Raw genomic sequence first — 15747 nt, forward strand, 5'->3', positions numbered from 1 at the left:
CTGATTTTGTACTTTTGCTGCCAGACTGTTGTGACCCGGATTGCTGACCATTCTTCATTGTGTTTTGTCTGTCTGTCTTGTCCTTGTGTCCCACCTAGCCAGTGCAGGGACTGACGCCCAGTTGCTCGCCGCCATCTTAGGGCGGACTGTGGCAAATAGGTAGAGGACAGTGGGCGGGGCTGAGCTTAGGGCTCACTGTGTTGTCTTGTCCTGCTGTCCGGATCCTAACATCAGTTTTGGAAATTTCATGAACATTTGATAATTTGCTGATAAATTTCTAAGCCCCGTAACACCCTAAAAAAGTGAAATATGTTTACGAAATGAAGCCAGAATAAAGAGGACATATTGGTAATGTGACTTACGAACTAATTTTTGTCATGTGACTTTTTTTTTTGAAGCAAAGAATTTCAAAGTTCATAAAGTGCAAATTTTTCAAATTTTTCATGATATTTTGATGTTTTTCACAAAAAACAAACAAGACAGTGACCAAATTTTGCCACTAACATAAAGTACCATATGTTACGAAAAAACAATCTCAGAATCGCTAGCATACGTTAAAGCATCACTGAGCTATAAGCGCATAAAGTGAGACAGGTCAGATTTTGAAAAATGAGCCTGGTCATTAAGGTCCAAATAGGCTTGGTCCCTAAGGGGTTAAGTCAAGGGTAAACATATCTTTGAAGCCTTTGCAGTTTTTAGTGCATGAAGATGGTTCACAATTGACAAAATTTCAGTTTGAGTCTGTTTGTGAAGAAGTGTTTGGTGGCGATTAATGTTAATCCATCAGATTTTAGAACACACTCTTTCCGAATTGCCGCAGTGGCAGATGCGCTGTGTATGTCTGGAGAGGCTGTTAAGAGATTGGGGCATTGGGAATTGAACTGTTACAAAGGTTATGTTCATCCTAACCTCTTGACTAGTCAATTTCAGAACATCAGCGTCTACTAGTCTGGATATTGGGTCACGCCTACATCCGAAGTGTAGTGGAGAGGGCATTCTGTTGCCCGGGTGTTCTCAATCTGGGCCTGTCTGGAAACTATGTGTCTTGATGTGGAATTGGCAGCCTTCGGTGGCTGCAGATAATGTATGAGGTGGTTGCCATCAGCAAGGTGGTGCTGGGCCATTAGTCTTGGTACTTCATGCTGGTGGCAATGATCTCTGCTCAGTCCATTTGGCTGAGCTAATTTCTTTGGTGAGATCTGACATCCTCCACATCCGTGAGTTTTTTAGAGAAGTTGTGTTAGTTTGGTCAGAGATAGTGCCCAGGTCTGTATGGAATGGAGCAATCAACCCAGCTGCGATTGAGAGGGCACGCAGAGTGCTTAACACCCGTATCTCATGCTTTGTTAGGTCTAAAGGGGGTGTTGTCATTCGTCACTGGCAGCTGGAAGGAGATAATCGCCACTTAATGCTACAAGATGGAGTCCATCTCAACGACATAGGGTTAGACATCTTACTGTCAGGCCTTCAGAATGCCATAGAGAGGGCACTGTTTATGCTGGCGAGTGGGGGTAGGTGCATAGTGTATGGGTACAATGCGCACCTAGGGGGAAGAGGGGGACCTTGTAGGACTGGAAGAAGCGCTGCAAGGCACCTGTCGAACCAACAAAGACATGTCCATCACTTTTCATCCAGGTGGCATCTGAGATGTCATGTATGGTACCAGCAGCCTGCTGGTTCAGGGGTAGTCTAGGAGACTGAACAATTGACTGGAGACCCCCCCCACACACACACTTACTTCTGGTCAACTTAGGGTGCCTTTACACAGAGAGATTTATCTGATAGATTTTTTTTAAGCCAAAGCCAGGAACAGACTATGAAACAGAGAACATGTCATAGAGGAAAGACTGATATTCTCCTCTTTTCAAACCCATTCCTGGCTTTGGTTTCAAAAATCTGTCAGATAAATCTCTCTGTGTAAAGGCACCCTAAGTTTGTCCCTGGGGCTGGGTTGGCTTAGCTTAGTCAGGAGTGGGTTTATCCTTTGCTAGATGAGCCAGGAAGTCCAGCCACTTCAGCTAGTTACCTCAGGGAGCTACAAAGCAAATTTTCACCTATCTCCCTCCCTCCCTTATACATCGTTAATTTATTTAAAGTGTTGAGTTATTTATGAAGTAAAAGTATTATTCTTATGGAAATTGGTAATAGTTCTTTGTTTGTTACAGCTGATGCAAGGGAAGACCTTGGAGGAGTGGAAGAATCGCTGCAAGGCACCTGTCAAACCAACAAAGACATGCCCACCACGGGAGCGGTGGACTAGCATGCAAGGTGACCTTTTCGTCCAGGTGCTATCTGAGATGTTATGCAAGGTCTTCTTTTTGCAGACCTATATTTAGTTAAATAAATATAGTTATAAAGTTATTGTTTTCCAGTCTTTTATTTAATACGGGTAGTTGGGGTGTAATTTTTTTTCAACCCCTGATTTTGAGTATGATCCCGGCAGTCTTGAAGGGCGGGGCTCTGCTGTTCGGATTGCAGCCGCCAGGAGATTGCGGGCATGAGGCTGCAGTGGAGACCGAGCCGACAGTAGAGCTGCTCGCTGGGGTGTAATTATTGATGCAGTTGTGCCAGATTTCACATGCGTTTGATTGCACTGAAAGTTTAATGAATAGAAAACACCTCCACTCCGCCTAGGAATATCCACAGGCTCAGATCCAATGGAGACACAATGAATAATAGCTAACATTTTTATATTAAAACAATGTATAAAAACGTTAAATAGCGAGGTGTTTTCTATTTGCTATCTATCCTCCATGGATATACCTGGGGAGTGGCTGCGGTCCTGCTACATGCAATTTTGAGTATTGTGCCTCACCTTGCACAACACGACCAGGTGAGAGCCTTTCAACTATTGAAAGGCTACAGGTCAACTCTGACCTGTAGTATTGTTTAACCTGTGCTATGGAGTGCTGTTTTATTTTCTTTTGTTTGTCATTGAGTTTATTGAATTATTAAATTTAATTTAATTAAACTTTTGTTCATATTATTTTTTGTGGGACTTTATGGTATAGACTGCTCTAGCAAAGTTAGGATATACAGTATGCTGAAAAAATTGATTTAACTCTAGTTGACTACATCTGTCCCTTAAAGAGGATGTACCATCAGGTACACTCTCTTTAAGGGTACCTTCACACTCACCGGATCCGCAGCAGATCCGGTGCAGATTTGATGCTGTGTTCAGTTATTTAGATTAAATCAGCTGCGGATCTGCAGCAGAAAATCCACTGCGATACGGTGTTTGTGAAGCTACCCTAAAATTACACATGAATCGAACAGTGCTAGCATGGGGAAGCTGGTGCAGCGGTCCTTTTTTTGAGAAAACCCCCGCCCCTCCATGACTTGGCAACATTAGAATCAATGGAGCCGTGTCATGGAGGGGCGGGGGTTTTCTCCCACTGGGGGCGGGCTGGCATGCCTCCAGTGCGTCACCCCCGGCCCAGTAACCATGAATAAAGCGGCGCCGTATGCTGGAACTGGGCCGCGGTTCAAAAAAAGGACCGCGGCAGCGGCTTCCCTGTGCTGGGCCCTTCAATTCATGGGTAATTTTGAAGAGAGTGTACCTGATGGTACATCCTCTTTAAATTCAGTGGATCCATCAGGAGTTTTCCATGGGATATATTGGCAACCTTTTTTTTACCAGTTTGCCAGCAGGTACCCTAGGCATAAAGAGAAAATGTGATGTGCTCAATGCCTTTGGGTATGCTGGTAAAGTTGTGTGCTGATTAGCTGCTACTTTGAGGCCAGATGCATCTAATGACCTGTGTGTTTTCACCCTTAAATCGACTCTGTACCCACAATCTGACCCCCCAAAAACCACTTGTACCGTCAGATAGCTGCTTTTAATCCACGATCTGTCCTGGGGTCCTTTTGGCAGATGATGCAGTTATTGTCCTAAAAAAACAACTTTTAAACTTGCAGCCCTGTGTCAAATTGAGTGGCCTAGATACCCATGTCCTAGGATTGCGACACCCTCCGTCCTTCCTCCCCGCCCTCTTCACCATTAGGGATGCCCCTAGAATAAATTCATTACCTGTGTGAAGACTGCTCATGAGCTGGATCGTTAAGGCACCTGTGCAGTATGCAGACAGGTGATGAACAGGAAAAATTCTGCCCGGAGGTGTTCCTAGTGATAAGGAGGGATGGAGGGGTGTCACAATCCTAGGGCACAGACACCTCAGGCCACGCCAATTTGACATAGGACTGCATGTTTAAAAGTTGTCTTTTAGGACAATAACTGCATCACCTGCCAAACAGATCCTAAGACAGATCTTGGATTAAAAGCAGCTATCTGAAGGTACAAGCGGTTTGGGGAGGCAGATTGTGGGTACAGAGTTGCTATAAGCTATGTCCACACTTAGTATTTCTGTTCGTTTTTTTGTCAGTCTTTTTTCAACCAAAACCAGGAGTGGAACTCACAGGCCAAATTATAATGGAAAAATTTGCACAGCTTCTGTGTTTTCAACCCACTCCTGGTTTTGTTTGAAAAAAGACCTACGTAAATACTATGGGGGACATTTATGAAGTCCGGCATTTTTACGCCGGGCTTGCAAATGTCTCTGCAGCTCCGGAGCTCAGGGGATTTATATAAAGGCGCATCACCTCTACATAAATTTCTGATCGCACGGAGCCTCTCAGTGCAAAAATTTTGAGCTGGCATAGGTTTCAGTATAATTTTTTCACGGAAAAAACTATAAATGTGGTGCACGCAGAGGCCGTGCCCCCTCTGCTGCAGCCCCTCTATAACGCCCCCTCTCTGCCCCACTGGCGAAGGTGGCGCAGATGGGGCAGATGCGAAAAAAATATTAGCAAAAATACCGTTTTCAAATATTTTAACAACGATTTGCCCCATGTGCGCCTAAAAAAGGCATTTACACCTTTTCATACATGTCCCCCTTTGTGTGAACATAGCCTTAGGCTGCATTTACATGCCCGTGACATTCAAGGCCCTATTACACGAAACGATTATCGGCCGTTACGGCTGATAATTGTCTTGTGTAAAAGAAGGCAACGATCAACCGACATGAACAGGGCCGGCCTTTGCTCTGTGCTCCGGACCTGCGCATAGGGCTCCGGCCACCAGCCTGCCAGGGGGGCGCCATCAGGATGGGTAAGTTACCCATCCATGGCGCCCCCTGCAGGACCCCCCCCCCGCCTGCTACTGCGCTCTGCACTGTAGCTATGATCGCTCGTAACGAGCGCTCATAGGTACAGGCAGCAGCAGCGGCACTGACAGGTCCCTGTCAGTCACTCTTGTGGCCACAGGCAGTGCTTTGCCTGCGGTCGCAAGAGGCCGCTCTTCCGTTGTGGTATCGGCACTGAGTAACGTCACTCAGTGCCGACACCGCAAGAGGAGAAAGCGGCCTCTTGTGCCCGCAGGTAAAGCACTGCCTGCGGCCACAAGGATGTGGTGAGGTGAAGAGCAGAGGAACGCGCGGACCCAGGTGAGTATAAAGTGTTTTTTTTGTTATTGGCTATATGGGAGGGGGGAGCACAAAGGGGGCTATATAACAGGGCCAACACACAGCAGGGGTCTATACTACTAGGGGTGCCACAGGGGGAGCCTTTATACTTCTGGGGGAGGTATGGGGCACACAGGGGGTATATATAACTGGGGGGGCACACAGGGGGTATATATATAACTGGGGGGGTACACAGGGGGGATTATATAAAAGGGGGGTGCACAGGGGGTATATATAACTCGGGGAGCACACAGGGGGGCTATATACTACTGGGGTGGTGCACAGGGGGGTATATATAACTGGGGAGGTGCACAGGGTGTATAAATATAACTGGGGGAGCGCACAGGAGGGTATATATAACTGGGGGTGCACAGGGGGTATATACTACTTGGGGGCGCACAGGGGATATATATATATAACTGTGGGGGTGCACAGGGGATATATATATATATAACTGGGGGTGCATAGGGGGTATATATAACTGGGAAAGCATACTGGGGGCACACAGGGGATATATATACTACTGGGGGGTGCACAGGGGGACTATATACTACTGTGTGAGCACAGGGGATATATATTACTGGGGGTGAACAAGGGGGTATATATACTACTGGGGATGCATGGGGGGTATATATAACTGGGGCAGCACATAGTGGTCTATAGTACTAGGGACAGCACACAAGGGGTCTATATACTACTGGGGGCAGCGCACAGGGGGTCTTTATACTACTGGGGGCAGCACAATGTGATCTATATACTACTGGGGGCAGCACACAGGGGATCTATATACTACTGGGGGCAGCACCTAGTGGTCTATAGTACTGGGGGCAGCACACAAGTGTCTATATACTACTGGGGGCAGCACACAGCTGTCTATACTACTGGGGGCAGCACACAGCTTTCTATGCTACTGGGGGCAGCAAACGACTTTCTATACTACTGGGGGCAGCACACAGCTTTCTATACTACTGGGGGCAGCACACAGGGGTACTGTACTACTGGGGGCAGCACACAGGGGGTCTATACTACTGGGGGCAGCACACAGGGGGTCTATACTACTGGGGGCAGCACACGGGTCTATACTAACATTGGGGCTGCACAGCGGTGCCTATATTATATAGGGACCTTACTACTATGTTGGGACACAGAGCATACCTAATTATTAAGTTGGAGCACAGAGGGGTCTAACTACTAAATAGGGGAACAGAGGGGGGGGGGTAACTACTATATAGGGGTAGATAGGGGGTAACTACTGTATGTGTTGGAGCCTAAAATGTTTCTCTGGCAGATTCTGGAGAGAAGAGTCACAGCCGGGGAAAGACTTAAAGGTGGCCCAGGCAGGATGGAGTGAAAGAAAAGGTGAAAGACTCTGATCAGAGAAGACGCCCCATGTGAGTAAATGGATGTAACTGTTATAGGCTTGTAATGATAGGGGTCATGGTGTGGCGGTATTATGTAATGGTATCATTGGAGATATCTTTATAAGGTTATAAGGTAACTACAGTATGTATTGGGGCTCTTAATACAGTGTAGGGCATTATACTGTGGGTGGAGCTCCAATTCTGATAACGCTGGGTTGGGGGGGGGGGCACTCTTGAGGGCTGTGCACTGGGCCCACCAATGTATTAAAACGGCCCTGGCTGCCCGGACGATCTAGCAATCACCTGGGCAGCCCCCCTGCAGCTTCATGCGGCCCCTTCTGTACTCACCCACTCGCTGCCGCCACCTGTAATAGCGCCGGCAGCGAGCGGGGAACGAGGAGCAAACGAGTGCTGACATCGCTCATTTGCTCCTCTCCGTCGCCCTGCGTAATAGTGTCTTCAGGCTATGTTCACACTACGTATATTTGAGGCTGTATGTTTGAGGCTGTATAGAAACCAAAACAAGGAGTGGATTGAAAACACAGAAAGGATCAATCCACTCCTGGTTTTGGTTGCTATGAGGACCTGACATGAGGACCAAATACTGCCTGAAATATACTGTGTGTGAACCCAGCCTTAGGTCTTGCTCATTTTTTACGGACCCGGATACAATCAGGCCCGAAACTCATACGGAGTGTGCACTGTGCAGCCGCATATCCTATACTTCCCAGCATTAACACACGAACCATCAAAAATACCACCGCACAATTACAGCCGCAAATACAGCCGCACTCTTACAGCGTGTGAACCGACCTTAAGTCTGTAAGCTGACTGTATATTATGGACTAAACTCTTGAATTCTTACAGAACTCCTGGCATCATCATTTAACAGTTAAAAATCCATGCTACTGTATTCACTGAGTTGTGTCAGTTCAGCAGCAAAGAAGTTTAGATCTTACAGAGCTTCAGGCATCATAATAAATTATAGTCCATGATATAAAGTCAGTTTACGGACCATGTATCATGGACGTGTATGCACCCTAAATTTTAACGGTGCATTTACACAGAGATATTTCTGACAAATATTTGAAGCCAAAGCCAGGAACAGACTATAAACAGAGAACAGATTAGAAACTAGAAACTGAGATTTCTCCTCTTTTCAAATCCATTCCTAGCCTTGGCTTCAAAAATCTGTCAGCTAAATCTCTCTGTGTAAACGCACCCTAACAGTTTTAAAAAGGGGTTTCCATAAGGTTTAAGTGTCACTTTTGTTTCAAAAAACCTTTAAAATTTAATAGAGACACGTCAAAAGTTTTGATCGATCCGTATCTGAGTGTTCAGACCTGTACCAATCGCAAGAACGAGCTGGGAAAAGAGTGCTATGACATGACATCCGTTATTTGCCACTGACATCCATCTATAACAATCAGGATCATTATAGACGTTCGTCATCAGCAAATATCAGACATCTTTTTGATGACTGCAAAATCCTGTCGTGTGAACATAGACTTACATGGTGATTTGCCAGGTAAACACTGAAAATAATATCCAGCTATAGGAAACAGAATACTTTTAAGTCCACATTTTTGTTACTTGTTTGTTTTTTTCACAGTGTCACTCATGACTCGTTTTAGGATACAAATCCACAGAGACATTGATCCTTTTAATTGTTTGTTTAAGTTGGCATTCACTGGAATGGCTTTATAAAAGAGGTGTAAAAGTTTAGCACTCACTAGTGTTTCTTATTAGCCAGAACAAACCCAGTTCTGTAGTGCTCTAGCCTAGGCACATTTCTCCCAAATCACTCCTTGTCATGGGTAATTTCCAGCAGAGATCTAATCTAGAGGTGTAGAATAAAGCTGCACTTTCCTTCTCTCTTCTCACGCTTAAACATTTTCCTTTCAGGTACTGAAGTTAAAACCTTACCAATATATTCTTTATCATTCATACAGGTGTGAGAGCCCTTGAGCAATACAGTACATTATAAAAACATATAAAAACATAAGAAATTGGGCCATATTTGGGGATATTAGAGCACATATAAACAGAGTGACAAAATTATACATTCATAGAGGCACAAGGGGCAGTCACAATGTCCACCCACATTCTATATCTTATACCGTATTTTTCACTTTATAGGACGCACCTTTTGATAAGACGCACCCCTGATTTTAGGGGAGAAAAATAGAAAAAAAAATATTTTGCTCATTGTCACAGTTTGGAGATAGCATATAGTGCCCACATAGTAGCCAATCCCCCATAAAGTGCCCCACATAGTAGCCAGTGCCCCCCATAGTAGCCAGTGCCCCCCATAGTAGCCAATCCCCCCATAGTAGCCAGTGCCCCTCATAGTAGCCAATCCCCTCATAGTAGCCAATCCCCCCATAGTAGCCAGTGCCCCTCATAGTAGCCAGTGCCCCTCATAGTAGCCAATCCCCCCATAGTAGCCAGTGCCCCCATAGTAGCCAGTGACCCCCATAGTAGACAGTGACCCCCATAGTAGACAGTGACCCCCATAGTAGCCTTTGCCCCCATAGTAGCCAGTGACCCCCTTAGTACCCTGTGCCCCCCATAGCAGCCATTTCCCCCCCTAAAACAACAAACCAGTAACTCACCTGTCCGGCGGCCCCAGCAGCTCCTGTCTCCCGTTGGCCGTGCGCACTTCCGACATCCTCCGGGCACAGGCAGCGGGGTACAGAGATGCTGCCTGTGCCGGAAGTGTCCTGCAACCTCTATCATGAATGATAGAGGCTGCAGAACACATCCAGGACACAGGCAGTCTCTGTACCCCGCTGCCTGTGCCCGGAGGATGTCGGAAGTGCGCACGGCCGACGGGAGACAGGAGCTGCTGGGGCCGCCGGACAGGTGAGTTCCGGGACCACCTCCGCCCGCTCGCTCAGCTGACAGCCGATCAGGAGCCCAGGAAAGTGCTGCTCATTGCACTTTCCTGGGCTTCTGATCAGCTCAGCTGAGCGGCGATAGAAGGGGCAGGCTGGGCGGGCGGAGGGGATCGCTCAGAGCCGCTCACTATGCATATGCATAGTGAGCGGCAATACAGGGGGCGGGCGGGACGGCTTCCATGCGGTGCTCTGCACTGCTTGGGAGCCGTCTTCGCTTTATAAGACGCACTTAGATTTTCCTCCCACTTTGGGAGGAAAAAAAGTGCGTCTTATAAAGCGAAAAAATACGGTACTTCACTTACAGGGGTTGTCAATGTTAGTATTTCATTTTTATATATCCTATCAGGGAGTCCTCAGAGGTATCTGAGGTTCAGAGGATTGTAGAGGGTCCTGTCCTATTCTGTATACTCAGATCAACACATGCATATAACCTACACATTCACCTCCACCCTAAGGCTATGTTTACACAACGTCAAAAAATGAGAAAAGGAGTCCGATTTTGCAATTTAAAATAACGTCCGTTTTTACCGCGGTTTAACTGATTGCAATGCAGTGCATTGAAGGCAATTGAAAGACCCACGTCCAATGCACACAATGTATTGAATAACAGATGTTTTGCCGCGGACTTCAAAATAATGAACATGATCATTATTTTCCAACGTCTTTTGCAAACAGCGGACCTTTTATATTAGTTGTTCACACACCGTTTTGCTTTTGACACCGTTCTTTCTCAATTTTTACTATTAAAATCAATGGACTTTTCAATTAAGCCACAACCAAAGGCCAATAGTAAATAGCAAAAGGGGAGGCCAGGCTGCTAAATGACGTCCGTTATTTTAGACTCAGCTAAAAAAAAAACGGAGCTGAAAAAAACGTTGTGTGAACCAAACAACCAACCAACCAACCATACAGCAACCAACATATCAACAGATACTGCATATAGATCTTTAATAGGTTTGTCAGTCCTCTAGAAAATGAGCAACGTCTTCTCATCCAACAAGTGGTTCCTTAAAGTGACACTGTCACCCCCTTTGTGCATTCTGACATCTCTACACAGGTGTAAAGGGTAAATTTAGCGGTTTTCATACCTTACTTCATACCTTATTTTGTGGCCTCGCTGCATTAGCGCCACTTAGCCCCGCCCACAACGGCACCTTTGGCCCCGCCCCCTTGATGCCCATTGGTTGGCTGATGTAAAGGGGGTGGGGTCTAGACATTTCGGCCAGCCTGTTCCAATGGCCGGTGAGGGGGCGGGGCCAACTGTGCCATTGTGGGCGGGGTTAAGTGGAGCTAATGCCGCGAGGCCACGCCCACTTAATACAATCTGCAGTTGATAAAAGGACATTTTTTACTTGAACAAACCGCGGCGGTCCCGGGTGCCGCTTATAGCCCGGGACTGCTGGTATTACCGGGCACAGTCCGATCGCCATGCCCGCTAATACAGTAATCAGATGCAGCTGTCAAACATGACAGCTGCATCCGATTACCGGCTGCAGCACATCCCTTGTGTCTAGTGGCGGAGATCGCTCCTCCGGGACGTTGTCCCGGAGGAGCGATCTCCCTGTCTGATACCGGCCGGGGACTCGTCCAAGATGGCGCCGTCCCCGGCTCGGCACTCTAGGTATTCGGCTGCAGCAGCCGAAAGCAAACAAGTGCCGATCTCATTGATCTTTTCTGTATATCTATACAGCAAAGATCTCAATGAGAGATCAAAGTATATATACTAGAACTTACCTAGGGGGGCTTCTAGTATATGTGTTAAAAAAAAAAAATGTTGTCATTAGTAAAAAGCCCCCTCCCCTAATAAAAGTCTGAATCACCCCCCTTTTCCCAGGTTATAAATAAAAGCAAACAAATAAATAAACATGTTTGTAATCGCCCGCACTATTAATTAATCACAATAATCATATTCCTGATCTCGCACGGTAAACGGCATCAGCGCAAAAAAATCCCAAAGTGCAAAATTGCGCATTTTTGGTCGAACAAATTCAGAAAAAATATAATAAAAAGCGATCAAAAAGTCGTATATGCGCAATCAAGGTACCGATAGAAAGAACACATCATGGCGCAAAAAATGACACCTCACACAGCCCCATAGACCAAAGGATAAAAGCGATATAAGCCTGGGAATAGAACGATTTTAAGGAACATATATTTGTTAACAATGGTTTGAATTTTTTACAGGCCATCAGATACAATATAAGTTATACATGTTATATATCGTTTTAATCGTAACGACTTGAGGAACATGCATAACAAGTCAGTTTTACCCCAGGGCAAATGGCGTAAAAACATATTCCCCCCAAATAAAAGAAATGCGGGGTTTTTTTTCAATTTCACCACACTTTGAATTTTTTTCTGGTTTCGTAGTGTACCAAATGCAAAAATTCAGCGTGTCATTGCAAAGTACAATTAGTGACGCAAAAAATAAGGGCTCATGTGGGTCTTTTAAGCACAAGGAGGAAAAAACGAAAACGCAAAAACGAAAATTAGCCTGGTCCCGAAGGGGTTAATATTTAATTTAGAGATATAGGAAAAATAAAAAATCTTAAAAGGGTTGTGCAGGAAAAATTCACTTTTCCTCTATCCACATGATAGGGGAAAAGTAGGAGGCCCCATGGGGTCCAACCTCTGTACCCCCCTATGATCTCCGTATCGGGTCCAGCTGGCTCTGTTATGAATATAGCCATGGGTCCGGAATGCAACCCGTGGCTCTACTTGTTCCTATGGAGTGACAGAGCCAAGTATGCTGGAAGAGCGCTGTACTCAGCTCTTTCCGTCAGCTCCATAAGAATGAATAGAGCCGTGGGTAGTGTGCCGGACCTGCGGCTCTATTTATAACAGAGAAGCCGGGGCCCGATACAGAGATCGGCGGAGGGTACAGAGGTCGGACCCCCGAGACCTCTCACTTTTCCCTATCCCGTGGATAAGGGAAAAGTGAATTTTTTTCTGGACAACCTCTTTAAGGCTCTGTTGACTCCACCACCATGGTTTCCCTTAGTGCTAGACATGTCAAACAATGGACATTAAAGGTGACAGAAATTTGTAATTTACTTTTAATTAAAAAAAAAATCTCAAGTCTTACAGTACTTATCAGCTGCAGTGTGTGTGCTGTCCCACCACTGGTGTTTTTGTCTCTCCTATGCTCCTGTCAACAAGCCTTTTCTCTCAGGTTCTCAGGTTAAAGTGGTGGAGGTATTCTAAAGTTTCACCACTAGATGTCAATATTTTCTGTGTTCTGTGTCTTATTTATATGCACAGCTGAAGTCAGTATTGAGTTAATGTTTTATGTTTGCCATGTCTTTGTTGTTGACCAATATGAGGTGCTCTTCATTTCTAACCTATCTCTTTTCTCCTTTCTCCTGCACACACTCATCCCCACCACTCACAGATAGGGATGAGCGAACCGGCCGAGGTTCGGGTTCGCATGAACCTGAACTATCGGCTTCTGATTCCCGCTGTCTGCCCGCTCCGTGGAGCGGGTGGATACAGCCTGAGGACCGCCTAGAAAACTGGGATACAGCCTATGGCTATGGCTGTATCCCAGTTTTCACAGAGAGGCACACTGTAGGCTCCTGTAGGAGGAGTTACATGGTGGAAGAAATTGCAGTTCAGTTCCTACCAGATTTTTGGTTTTTGTATGCAGTTCCTACCAGATTCTCCACATAAGACACAAGAAACAACTGTTCCTGCTGTAGTTAAGCCAGGGCCTGACTGATGCCAGGACCCCTGTCAGGGACAACAAGTGCAGTCTAGATTAGATACAAGAGTGTATAAATGCAGCAAGAGACAACCATTTTTTTTTAAAGGGAGAGGTGCAGGCTCAGTGCAGGTAACTGGGACACCCCCAGAGACTTAGCTACTCCAAGATAACCACGGCTGGGGCTTGTATTACCCTGAAAGGATGGGTAGCTGGCAACTGTAGGGCAGAAGGTGGTCAGACCAACATCTATACACAAATACAGGTAAACACTTCACTAGAAAGTATTTCTCCAGGTTCCGGCAGAGTACACAACTACATTGGGTTGGGGCTTCTCTGGCCAACTCCTCTACTCTACTCTTCAAACACCGCTACAACTACCTCTCTTTCTCTTGCTACTCTAAAGCAACTCTGCAAGCACAACAAAGTCAAGCACTAAAGCCTGGGTAAAGTTTTATCTATTTTGTGAAACGTGTACTGTTATACTGAGAAGCCTTACAGTAAAACTGTTGTATTTTTACATGACTGGGACTCTGTCATCTTCTGTACGCACCAGCACCCATACACACAGCATCGTACACCTTGGGTCATTTTTCCCCTTTGTGTGGGTGGCGGTACCGACAGTCCGGGTGGGTCAGTTGCCACTCAGGACTGCCGTGACAAGAGCCCAAGGGCCCACCACAACCCAGGAGGTTACCGACCATTTGGGGAACACAGCCAGCCATACAAACAAGCAGGTATCAACATCACAACGGTGTGCTGGACAAGCACTGGCGTCACGACTATAACATCCCTGGCTGAGCTGACAGGCAACCACCAACTGGCCTACCACATGTGTCCTGCAGGAAGTGGTATTATTTCCAGTCTGGAGAGGCTCTATATGGCGATTTGCTACTACTCTGGACAGTTCCTGCCACGGACAGAGGTGGCATCAGAGAGCACTGTGTCAGACTGGAAAGACTACACCAGTCCCTGTGGGACATACAGCAGCTGATAAGTACTGGAAAACAAGATTTTTTTTTTTAATAAAAGTAAATTACAAATTTCTGGCACCAGTTGATTTGAAGATTTTTTTTTTCTGAACTACCCCTTTAACTACACCTCATTAACCTCACTGACTTATAATGGGGTCTGTGGTTCTACTAGTGTCTGTCATTTTAACAGGAAGAATAACACAATATGCTGTGTGTTTTTGTTCCTGTTCAATATCAAGGAACTACCCATGGAGGTTCCAAATGAAGTCTCTGATGATAGCAGAAATATAGGCTATGTTCACACTGTGTAGAGAAAAAGAAAGAAAAGGCAACCATTTTTAAAAAATAACGTCCGTTATTAGGCTGCATTCACACATCCCGTGTTTTCCTCCATGAAGCACGGACAGTGAATCCCTGTACTGGAGTGTTTCCCTGCATGGCATGATGTATTAATATCATGTAAACTCTAATGGTCCGTTTACTGTACACGCTCTGTACACGATAAATCACTCAATTGATCATTTAACAATTTTGAAGCAACAATTTGTTTTTATGCCAATCAGTGTTTAAACAAAGAGATAGATAGTTCAACTAAAATGTTTTTAAGATCGCTTTAGGATCTCTTAAGGCCACGTCACACACTAGGGTGAATCTTTGAAAGACTGTTTAGACAAATCGATCTGCAAATATTAGTGAGGGACCAGCAATGATTTGAGAACATGTTGAAAGACTGCAATGACCGATTTCTCGCCTGTTGCTTGATCATTAGCTGTGTGTAAGGTCCATTTACACAGAAAGATTATCTGACAGATTATCTGCCAAAGATTTGAAGCCAAAGCCAGAAACAGACTATAAACAGAGATCAGATCATAAAGGAAAGCCTGAGATTTTTCCTTTTTTCAAATCCATTCCTGGCTTTGGCTTCAAATCTTTGGCAGATAATCTGTCAGATAATCTTTCTGTGTAAATGGACCCTTACATGGGCAAATAATCGCTCAAATGCGATCGTTATCACACAGATTTGGATGATAATCGCTCTGTTTAAAGGGACCATTACAGGGTTTTCTCCTCTGTTAGATCATTGTCAGTGTTTCATTAGATATAGACAGGCGGCTACAGACTCTGGATTAAAAAAACAAACAAAACTTTTGTTTTCAAATTATCTGGTGTCAGAAAGTTATACAGATTTGTAAATTACTTTTATTTTAAAAAAATCTCAAGTCTTGCAGTACTTATCAGCTGCTGTATGTCCTGAAGGAAGTGATGTATTCTTTCCAGTGTGACACATTGCTCCCTGCTGCCACCTCTGTCAGTGTCAGGCACTGTCCAAAGCAGAAGAGTTTTTTTTATGGG

At 45.4% G+C, this 15747-nt stretch overlaps 1 protein-coding gene across 5 annotated transcripts in view; it reads right to left on the minus strand.

The window, feature by feature from the left end:
• The window catches only part of SYCP2L (synaptonemal complex protein 2 like), a 209361-nt gene that overhangs the window by 192562 nt on the left and 1052 nt on the right, over nucleotides 1–15747 (minus strand). The window lies entirely within an intron of this gene.

This window comes from Dendropsophus ebraccatus, chromosome 2 (genome assembly GCF_027789765.1).
Source record: "Dendropsophus ebraccatus isolate aDenEbr1 chromosome 2, aDenEbr1.pat, whole genome shotgun sequence".
Classification (NCBI taxonomy): domain Eukaryota; kingdom Metazoa; phylum Chordata; class Amphibia; order Anura; family Hylidae; genus Dendropsophus; species Dendropsophus ebraccatus.